We start from the raw sequence: 11,010 nt of genomic DNA, 5'->3' as shown, positions 1-11,010 counted from the left end.
TGACTGTAGACCCTGCCACATGCCTCTTGTGTCTGAGCCGTTGAATTGAGATTCTACTTTGTCTCTGTACTGACGCTTAGCTTGTTTGATAGCCTTGCGGAGGGAATAGCTGCACTGTTTGTATTCGGTCATGTTACCAGACACCTTGCCCTGATTAAAAGCAGTGGTTCGCGTTGCTGCGAATGCTGCCATCAATCCACGGTTTCTGGTTAGGGAATGTTTTAATCGTTGCTATGGGAACGACATCTTCAACGCACGTTCTAATGAACTCGCACACCGAATCAGCGTATTCGTCAATATTGTTATCTGACGCAATACGAAACATATCCCAGTCCACGTGATGGAAGCAGTCTTGGAGTGTGGAGTCAGCTTGGTCGGACCAGCGTTGGACAGACCTCAGCGTGGGAGCCTCTTGTTTTAGTTTCTGTCTGTAGGCAGGGATCAACAAAATGGAGTCGTGGTCAGCTTTTCCGAAAGGGGGGCGGGGCAGGGCCTTATATGCGTCGCGGAAGTTAGAGTAACAATGATCCAAGGTTTTTCCACCCCTGGTTGCGCAATCGATATGCTGATAAAATTTAGGGAGTCTTGTTTTCAGATTAGCCTTGTTAAAATCCCCAGCTAAAATGAATGCAGCCTCCGGATAAATGGTTTCCAGTTTGCAAAGAGTTAAATAAAGTTCGTTCAGAGCCATCGATGTGTCTGCTTGGGGGGGATAAATACGGCTGTGATTATAATCGAAGAGAATTCTCTTGGTAGATAATGCGGTCTACATTTGATTGTGAGGAATTCTAAATCAGGTGAACAGAAGGATTTGAGTTCCTGTATGTTTCTTTCATCACACCATGTCTCGTTCGCCATAAGGCATACGCCCCCGCCCCTCTTCTTACCAGAAAGATGTTTGTTCCTGTCGGCGCGATGCGTGGAGAAACCCGTTGGCTGCACCGCCTCGGATAGCGTCTCTCCAGTGAGCCATGTTTCCGTGAAGCAAAGAACGTTACAGTCTCTGATGTCCCTCTGCAATGCTACCCTTGCTCGGATTTCATCAACCTTGTTGGTCAAGAGACTGGACATTGGCAAGAAGAATGCTAGGGAGTGGTGCACGGTGTAGGGACAATTGTTCTAGACCAGTGGTCACCAACCGTTTCTGAATCAAGATAACATTATGAATCAAAATGCAAGCCGAAATCTACTGCTCAGACATCACTTAAACACGTAAGCCTATGTGTTCTGTAGCAATGAGGTTTGTGCAGTAGGCTACAGGCCCAATACATTATCACTTGCTTGAATTGTCAATATTTTTCTTCTCAGATCATTTAAAAAGTATAGGTATATGATCACACTGGTAATACTGCATATCATTTTTGTATTACTTGTGAGGCACAGATAAGTGAGCATAATCATCTGCTTGTTTTTACTGGACTGATGGCCTGCATTTTATGGTCAGTCTGAGGAAAGTGAGGGAGCAGCGAATAGGTTGCCTCTCACCCGATTCCCTCACTCCGCTAAGAAGAAACGCCAGTCTTCCAGCAGATGGTGAAATTCAAGCCGCTGCATTATTTCTGCCTCATGCACCAATTCATGTTGTTACTCCTATGACGAGAGAAAGTGGAATGCTTTTCTATATATAAAATACACAAGCCAATAATAATAACAGAGCAAAATTATCGGAACACCTTAATATTGATTGCAGCTGCAGTGCTGGTTATAGCGTCAGTGTAAGATGGGAGAATGCACATTTTATTGCTTATAAAAGTGTAGAACAAAGTGTTGATAGTGTTGAATAACAACTTACTCATAAAAAGTAAGTCAAACATTTTGTTGCTGTTCTTTGCTGTATTTGTTGAGCCTCTCTATAGTCATGGTTATTAAAGGTTAGAAATCTCACAGTATCGACTTTGCTGTGCGTTCATGCCTCTTTTTTTACAGTCTATGGCTAGAAAAAACTGTTCAGACACGGTGATCTGAGCTATCTGATTGGCCAGCGGTAGGCTTATAGGTTGATAGAGAAATTCTAAATTCCTTTATGTTTAATTGCCAAAACCAATTAGCACTCATTTCTAATTCATTAATGAATTGTAAGTTCATTAATTATGCATGAAGTAGATTGAGACCAGTCTTAAAAGCCAGGTAAGAGCGTTTAATTCCAGAGAGTACTGAATGCTTACACACATTTCCACAGGTTATAAACTGAAAATGACGTCAGCGTTTTCCAAACGTTCCGTTTCACAAACAGAGGGCCCCTCTAGCTCTCAAGCCTCCGCGTTATCAGCACGAAGTCAAGGCCAGTCAGCATAAATCAACCTTCCCGACCATTTGGAGATGGCCCGTTCCCACCACCTGGAGATTTGTACAACTGAATGAACTAAGGAACAGACCTACATTGTTACTAACTCCTGACTACATTATATACAATTGGGAAAGGGAGCAAGAGGGAAAACTCACATGTACAGTACATTATAGCATTTGGACTAGTCAGTTTCAGATTGGAATGTATACATAATTAGTCATTTCAACCATATTTTCCTCTATCAATCCTCCCTTTGATCAAATATTATACATTCAAATCTACAAAATAAAAATATTATTATAAATGTTTACCCGACTCTTCACCCATCATTAATCAAATCTAACCTTAACTCCAACTGTTTTTAAACCTACATCAGAATCATAACTCCTCTTTCAGGATTTTTTCTTTTTTTTTCTTTTTACAGTCTTTATTAAAAAACTGTTTAATCATTGAAACAAATTACAATCTAATTCCCCTTCATCTCAACACTATTCTCATCAAACATAAATTCCCCACAAATGACAGATCCAGATTCGTCCACTTCCTCTGTAGACATGCCTTCAGTCCTCCATGGGTCAGAACCTGGAACCAGCCCATAACGCACCATCTGTAGTGTCATTGATCTCTCCAGAGTCCTGGAAACAATAACTTTCATACATACACGCAATCAACCACGTACGTACAAGACTAACACAGTCACACCGGTTAAGGTGGCCCATAACACCACATTTTTCCATAAATACTGTCTACCCAATTTAGTTCAGAGAAGTATCCACCCCAGAGTTTCTGCCAACCCGTGAGCCAGGGTGGTCAAACCAGCTGAGGCTTCGGGCACTGATTCGTCCGGAGCTGTGCTACCTGGGATGTAAGACACGGTCCTGATTACCACGCCCACTTCCTCCTTTTATCTAATGCAATTCTATTCTGTCAGGTCTTCCAGCTGATTGCTTCAGTCTGTTCTACAAACCCTTTAATAACCCCTCTGGTAACTATAATTAATCCAGTCTACATTCTTATTGAGAGTAGACCACTCTAATCCTGCTAGTATCTGATTTCTTGCCTTGAACTCATCCGGCACACCTCGTGGAACCCCAATGTTATCAATATATACTCTTTCGCCAAAAGACCTAGATGGAGCATCTCTTCTCTCTCGTTTTTGGCTAACTTCATGTCTTGGTGTTGTATGAGTGTAAAAGGCATTCCTAACCAGTCCAATCAGTCGGCAATACTGCACAAACTCATTCCCCCGCACAACCACCAGATGTCGACACTGGCCCATTTTATTTTATTGAAGTCCCCAGAGTTCAACCAGCCTGTCAATTCAGACATGGTCTCGTCAGTGGTCATATTCTCTGTACCAACTTGGTTCCTGGGGATATAAATAGTGCAAATCAATACAACTGTCATTATTTGGCATTCCTGCTTTCATGAACAGCTTTACCATACATGCCATTCCCTTAGGGGAATTAATTCCGTTCAGTGGAAAAGGGATAGTTGTTAACTGGGGTTTAGCGTTCACACAGGCATAACATTCTTCTTTAGCCACTGATCTGGCCGTATATTGAATCCATTCCAACCATAAGTTGGACTCCCCAAACCCAGTCTCCACCTCTATAACTTCTTTAAGGTCCTTGGTCTGAACTATTCGTACTGTTCCTTTACCCTGGATGATTACACTAGGAATAGCCGTTGTTTTAGAGGGATTGGTTGAACTTCGGCCAATCATATTCTCCTTATCAACTCTAACTTCTGCCACCTGGAACGGTACCATAGTGTCAGTTGAAAACTGGTCGAAGCCCACATACCATAACCCGAGATCCTGAGTATTGACCGCCTTAATGTTAATTTGCACCTTTATACAATACTTCCTTTGCTCGGGAACACAGTCCAAAACGCCAACCCTTACTATACTCCACCTGATCCCACATTGAGTGTATGGGTTTACGTAGCCATCCCTTTCAGTGTGAGCTATGACCTGTCCACGATCAATATGGGAACCTGCACTGATATCTCTTCTATTTTGGAACAAAATCCTCACCGTCTAAACCATGGGTCAAATTACCACTCTCCGCATCTCTAGTAGGGCGTGCTGTATCAGGAATACGTCACCCACGATAAGACAGCTCAGACGAACAGCTTCCATGTGAAACCCCACCCTTTCCCCGAGAACACATCACTTAGCAAGAGCCAGATACATCTTCACTTCTATGAACAAAAACAGGGGTGACAGGACAGGGAGGGTTACTTCATTCGAGAGATGGCCCCCGGAATTCTGTTAATTCCAGTTCTCCTCCCGAACACTGTTTATTTGTTCGACAGAGAAATGTGTATCTTACCCCCCCGCAGTGCGATATGAATCCGGGTGGCCCACGGGACTGGATTGAGTGTCTTCACCTGTAGTTCACCTGTAGTGCATAAACTCTTGGACATACAGGTTTGGTTAATAAAACAGTTTCTTATTCGTCAAACCAATTAACAATTATTTTTTTTATTTTTTTATTATCCCGTAGGTCACATCCTATTCTAGAACACTATTTACCCATCCCCCTTTTGTTACCTGGCTCTGCCCAGGTAACAACCTTGCCTTATTCTTATACAATGACTTAGATAAGATTTAGTGAATTATCCTTATGTCCGAAATTCCATTTAGGAGTGTCCCTTTCATTTTCCACATGTCCAATTCTCACTTTTGTCTCCACTCAGTAACTTATCTACCCACTATGTTATCTTTGCTCGTCCTGGCCCCCCTTCTAAAACTTCTCTGCTCTCTAACCTTCAAGGTCTCTGCAGTGCGGGGGAGGGCTCCTCTGTCTGCCTAAAGCTATGTTTCTCATGTTTTCCAAATTTGAACTACATGTCTCACTGTTTGGCTCCATCCAAACCCATGGACCCTCTTTTAGAAAAAAAACATGTCTATGAGCGGCTTTTCTCCAAATTCCTTAATCAATCTATCTTAATCCTAACAATAATCCTAACTCCTCATAGATGTCCTATATTCCTGTTAAATATAATACTATTTAAAAACTTATAATCTAATAAATGCTAACCATATTAAAAATCCTTCCTACACTAACAAGCCCTCTCCTTAGGGACCCTCAGTATTCTATCTGACAATAACATGGATTTAATGTGTTGCAAAGTGTGGAATAAAACTTTGGTCCTGTAAAACAGAGTAAAGCAGAACAAAGCATTCTTATAACCCATCTGGTCCTCTCAGCTATTCTTATCCAGCACCAGGTGGGCACCATGCCACCCTTCACGACAGGGAGAACAAACATACATGGGTCATCCTCAGTCAGTCTTATCCTCCCCTCAAAGCATGCTTCACCTCAGCCTCTCCAACTGGAGCATCAAGCAAAGGCATCATGCCTGAAGCCTTCACCACATCTGTAACAGACTTCTTAAAACACGGTATGATGCAAGCAGCACATCACATCAATAACAAATAATACAAGAATTAGGGTCAGAAATCCAGTAACCACCATACCACCACACAATTTGTCCCTACCATCAAAACCAGTCTCCGTACCAACTCCCTAATAGCCCATTCAAAAAACTTCACAGCTAATGTTATAAGACAGAATCCTGAACCACTTTCTCATTTGCGGTTCAAACAGTAATTCTAAACCCTCAACCAAAACTGCTTCATTTCTAATGAATTGACCTTAAAACTAGTAACTTAATATGATTCCATTCATTATACAAATGATTCTCCCCTGAGGCTGATCAGACCTCAGAAGCCAGTCATGATAAGGTCAAAAGGCCATACCATATTAGACATAAAGATCCCTTTATCCTTACAATAAAAATAGTCACCTGTGTGAGCGTGCCTCTAAAACCTAATGATAATTCCCCTTTGACTCAAATCAATAATCATAAGTTTTAAACATCGTCTACGGATATGTTTACTTAAATGACCATGCTACCTTTAGATACAATTAACCCGATAACATTATTATTCAATGCATTACTTTTTCTCTCTGCCGCAAATGTCGTACATTTCGCAGTGTAAGGAATCCGTAATTTAATCCCCGATATTTAATAAATATGCATTCGCATTCCCTCATGGCTCCTTTAATTTACTTACTTATGGGTAACTTTCATCCGTTCCGGAACAAAGAGTTCTATCTAAAACCCGCCAGAACACACTGTTCAACTAAGTTAAATCAAACCCTAAAATTGACTATAACCAATAAACAAATAAACAAAACACTTTTATCTCAACTTCTGAAAGGTTACTCGAAGCCTCGATACACACACTAACAGCCATACAGTTTGCTCCGTTATTCCCAGTCTCTGGTGACAAAAGTGTCTCGCTAGTGACGTCATCATCAAGCGCTCAACCTGCCAATTCGTAGCGACTTCAAATGGATTGTAAATAATTCTTGTTCGATTAACCAAACCTAATTTATCACATCTGTTCTAATCCTGAATTATAATTTACCACCCCAACCAACATCTCTAAATTCGCCAATTTTATAAAAGCGATGGGCATAAACCATAATTGTCTCTTTGTTATCATTTAGAATCCATTTTGCTCTAAATACCTGTCTCGTCTTTGACTTAGTATTTTAATTACAACTCTATTCCCAATACGTTATTCACTTGTCTAATTACAAATTCAGACCAGCATTAGTGAGTGCTCGCCTTAAAAATGCCTTGTCTCTGGGAACAGGGAAATCACCTTAACCCAAACATTTACTCCTACAATGACACCCAATAATTCTTATGATCCCTTCACGTCGTTCGTTTTAAATCTCTTGATGTATCATGTAACTTATTTTTCTCTCTTCGAATTGTCGTCCCACAATATTTTTTCCACTGTCATACACTCAAACCACTGTGATTACCATGCACTGTCCCTTTAAGATAAGACTTTTCATTTGTTCCCCGCAACGAGAACGGAAATCAGATCATTTTTAGAATACGTTACTTTTTGTTCAAATTCACTGGTGTTACCTTAACCAAAAATCAATAATCAGAAAAACAATCACAACTTCTTACGATTCAACTATTCTTACCTAATTTATAGTCCAAAGCGTTGCACTATATAGCCCCATTGAGTGTCTAGCAATTCCGTTGCTGGCCATAGCCACAAATCTGCCCGCCTTTGTAAAATATATATTCCCTATTCAGATTGAGTTAAATTCTAATCATCAGAGTAAACCCAACCGAACTTCTCAACTTACTATACCCTAACATTTAAACGCCCCATGTTTTTTGTGTTCAACTTCTCATATTCCAAATAGCCCGAAATTATCGTATCTCTCCGTTATCCCCTATTTAACTTTAGGTAACTCTCTCTTCTATGATACATTTATTTGAATACGACTCCCATCTCAATACATTATTCCACCAGGTCATTTTGGGCGAAATAGCGTTTTACATCGAAATTGTCTCGCCATTATTTTTAATGACTTCTTTTATCAATTCTATCTAGAACACATAATATCCGTTCAGTTATATCTTTTGCAAACACTGGCGACCGTATTTTTCAGGCAAAACATGCAAGTAGGTCGATTACGATCTAAAAGCAATTTTAGTTAAACGGGAACCGAACCGTGGATTACCGTTGGTGAGACTGCCGCGCTCACCATTCCCCTACCAGCACAATGGAATTTGACTGAGACTCTCCGCAAATATACCCATTTTCACAGTTAATTGTATTTGTTACTCCGACATCTAGACAACAGAAAATAGCCCAAATTTAAACGCCCAACGTTTTCTCTCAGTTTAGGATTCTCATTAATCTCGCTCCCTTTGTATCTGTTTTAGAAGGGATTCTAACTTTTCCACATCTAGGCGTCCGTCAAAACCATACCTTTTTTCCCATTTAGGACAGAAATCTACATTCCTTCTATCTTTTTGTTTCATATAACGGTAATCTTCCGTCTTTGCAGAAAGCAGTTTAGAAGGGTTACTACCCATTATAATAAATTCCTGCCCCCCCTAATAATTCCAATCTTCAACCCTTTATGTTAATTTCTCTTTATTGGAATCCTTATTTACTTACGCCTAGTAATTCCAATATTTAACACCTTATGGTTAATATCTCTTTTATTGGAATCCTCATCTACTAAAGTCTGACATTTAACTCACCCATATACAGTAATCACCTGTTCCGTTTCTTCCCACGGAACCTCAACCACACGATCACTTTTCACTATCAAGAACACTGACTACTAAAAACCGGGAAAGACCCCCCCATACATACATCGCTCGATCTCCCGTCAGTTCTGGGGCCTCTTTCGAGGCATTTCTCTCCATTCTTAATCCTTACCGTTACTAGTAGCTATGGTCTTTAAACACTTATCTATGCCTTTCTATATAATTTTAAATTCTATGTGCGTGCAGTTCTATAAATTTGTAATTTACCGTTACTTAGTTACTTCTAGTTACTATTCTGCTTGCCTATGTGTGTGTCCCTTTAAAAATAATCAGTATGTATTTTCCATCTCGGTCGGGTGCGTTTCTCATGATTTAAGTTTAGCTCTTTTATGGAAATCTTACCAATAGCTTTGACTTTTGAATCAGATTTTTAGGTCTAACCTAACAACTATAAGCCCAGGGTTTGTAAGGCCCTAGTTAAAATCTTATTTTCCGGTTGTGTCAGTAAAGAACTCTAATAATCGTTATCTCACGCCGCTAATTGTTAGATTTCCCTCTCGCATTAGATTTAAGTTACACTCTCCTCCTTATTCGGCTAAACAATCCTTCCTTTTCTGTCTTAATCTCTCATGATTAAGTTTAGCTCTTTTATGGAAATCTTACCAATAGTTTTGACTTTTGAATCAGACTTTTAGGTCTAACCCAGGGTTTGTAAGGCCCTAGTTAAAATCTTATTTTCCGGTTGTGTCAGTAAAGAACTCTAATAATCGTTATCTCACGCCGCTAATTGTTAGATTTCCCTCTCGCCTGGAAACCTCATGTCTACAAATATGGCTTTTATCTCATTTCTTTAGATTTAAGTTTCCTTCTCCTCCTCATTTGGATATTTTCCGTAGTATTAGTTGAATCGGGACGGTGATCAATACTGCCACTATTCACATGACCAATCCAGTTATCTTGCGCTTGCCGTCTCTCTACGCCCAGTATTTGTACAAAATCACCGTCCTATCTCCCAGTACCTATTTAATATCCCTTCTTAATCTCGGGCTGGTGTGCCACTCATGACTAAGTTTTAGTTTATTTACGGCAGTGCACATTACCACAGGTTATTTTCGAACCTGCTTCCGTGTATATCGGTTCTACAAAACCCATTGTATGATGATTATACACCCTTGTGGGGATAGCAAAGTTCTCACTATTGATGAATTCTCACAACATCAATTAAAAAACTCAATTCCCCCAAAATCAAGAATTAAGGCTACTTTACCTGGCTGCCGGCTGGGAAGCACTGTTCGTTTGAATCTAGTCACTCTCTCTGTCCTCTGTGATAATACGCAGGCCTGTTTCAATTTTAACCTCAATTCAGAGGTCAGGTCTTTAGTTAAAACGAGTCAAAAAACTCGTCCGTGCACGTTTTCCAGCGTACTATCTTCAGGCACAGTGAGAGTTATTTAGATCCGGCATTCGAAGGACCAAATTGATAGAGAAATTCTAAATTCCTTTATGTTTAATTGCCAAAACCAATTAGCACTCATTTCCCATAGCAACGATAAAAACATTCCCAAACCAGAAACCGTGGATTGATGGCAGCATTCGCGTGAAACTGAAAGCGCGAACCACTGCTTTTAATCAGGGCAAGGTGTCTGGTAACATGTCCGAATATAAACAATGCAGCTATTCCCTCCGCAAGGCTATTAAACAAACTAAGCGTCAGTACAGAGACAAAGTGGAATCTCAATTCAATGGCTCAGACACAAGAGGCATGTGGCAGGGTCTACAGTCAATCACGGACTACAAGAAGAAACCCAGCCCAGTCACGGACCAGGATGTCTTGCTCCCAGGCAGACTAAATAACTTTTTTGCCCGCTTTGAGGACAATACAGTGCCACTGACACGGCCTGCAACGAAAACATGCGGTCTCTCCTTCACTGCAGCCGAGGTGAGTAAGACATTTAAACGTGTTAACCCTCGCAAGGCTGCAGGCCCAGACGGCATCCCCAGCCGCGCCTCAGAGCATGCGCAGACCAGCTGGCCGGTGTGTTTACGGACATATTCAATCAATCCCTATACCAGTCTGCTGTTCCCACATGCTTCAAGAGGGCCACCATTGTTCCTGTTCCCAAGAAAGCTAAGGTAACTGAGCTAAACGACTACCGCCCCCCGTAGCACTCACTTCCGTCATCATGAAGTGCTTTGAGAGACTAGTCAAGGACCATATCACCTCCACCCTACCTGACACCCTAGACCCACTCCAATTTGCTTACCGCCCAAATAGGTCCACAGACGATGCAATCTCAACCACACTGCACACTGCCCTAACCCACCTGGACAAGAGGAATACCTATGTGAGAATGCTGTTCATCGACTACAGCTCGGCATTCAACACCATAGTACCTCCAAGCTCGTCATCAAGCTCGAGACCCTGGGTCTCGACCCCGCCCTGTGCAACTGGGTACTGGACTTCCTGACGGGCCGCCCCCAGGTGGTGAGGGTAGGCAACAACATCTCCTCCCCGCTGATCCTCAACACGGGGCCCCACAAGGGTGCGTTCTGAGCCCTCTCCTGTACTCCCTGTTCACCCACGACTGCGTGGCCACGCACGCTCCAACTCAATC

General features: G+C 41.4%; 1 long non-coding RNA gene across 1 annotated transcript; it reads right to left on the bottom strand.

The window, feature by feature from the left end:
* Positions 1 to 2,116: 2,116 nt before the first annotated feature.
* Positions 2,117 to 7,424, bottom strand: LOC135573376 (uncharacterized). The gene is made up of 2 exons (XR_010464703.1): positions 4,624 to 7,424; positions 2,117 to 2,922 (listed from the first exon to the last, which is right to left on the bottom strand). It is a non-coding gene; the product is annotated as an uncharacterized LOC135573376 (long non-coding RNA).
* Between the last annotated feature and the right edge of the window lie 3,586 nt (positions 7,425 to 11,010).

This window comes from Oncorhynchus nerka, linkage group LG9a (assembly GCF_034236695.1).
Source record: "Oncorhynchus nerka isolate Pitt River linkage group LG9a, Oner_Uvic_2.0, whole genome shotgun sequence".
Classification (NCBI taxonomy): Eukaryota; Metazoa; Chordata; class Actinopteri; order Salmoniformes; family Salmonidae; genus Oncorhynchus; species Oncorhynchus nerka.
The sequence above is the reverse complement of the archived record's forward strand: the minus strand, read 5'-3'. Positions and strand labels throughout refer to the sequence as shown.